This window comes from Corvus brachyrhynchos, unplaced genomic scaffold, assembly GCF_000691975.1.
Source record: "Corvus brachyrhynchos isolate BGI_N302 unplaced genomic scaffold, ASM69197v1 scaffold70, whole genome shotgun sequence".
Taxonomy (NCBI): domain Eukaryota; kingdom Metazoa; phylum Chordata; class Aves; order Passeriformes; family Corvidae; genus Corvus; species Corvus brachyrhynchos.
The window spans coordinates 9114552-9114795 of record NW_008236217.1 but is presented as its reverse complement, the minus strand read 5'-3'; the positions used below and the strand labels follow the sequence as shown (position 1 = coordinate 9114795).

The 244-nt window shown below is 64.8% G+C and overlaps 1 protein-coding gene across 6 annotated transcripts in view; it reads left to right on the top strand.

Annotated features, from left to right (window-relative positions):
- Nucleotides 1-97: 97 nt before the first annotated feature.
- The window catches only part of LTBP1 (latent transforming growth factor beta binding protein 1), a 191972-nt gene continuing 191825 nt past the window's right edge, over nt 98-244 (top strand). For all 6 annotated transcript variants that reach the window (XM_017746460.1, XM_017746464.1, XM_017746456.1 and 3 more), the window contains exon 1: nt 98-178. The gene's annotated coding sequence lies outside the window, so the exon portion shown is untranslated. The remainder of the gene's footprint in view (nt 179-244) is intronic.

The window sequence follows — 244 nt, the reverse complement described above, 5'->3', positions numbered from 1 at the left end:
TTAATCGGGAGGTTTAATTCTTCCCGCCTTTTGTCTCCCTGGCCTGGCTCGGGATGGGGAGCGGGGATACCCCGCCGGACACTGGTCCTTGTTTGCTGTTCCCGCAGGGTCAATGTGTGCGGGGGACAGTGCTGCCACGGCTGGAGCAAGGCCACGGGCTCCCAGCGGTGCATCAAACGTGAGTAGCCGTGCGGTCCGGGAGGGGGGTGTGGTAGAAGATGTGGGGGGACCCGAGGGGGGCGTG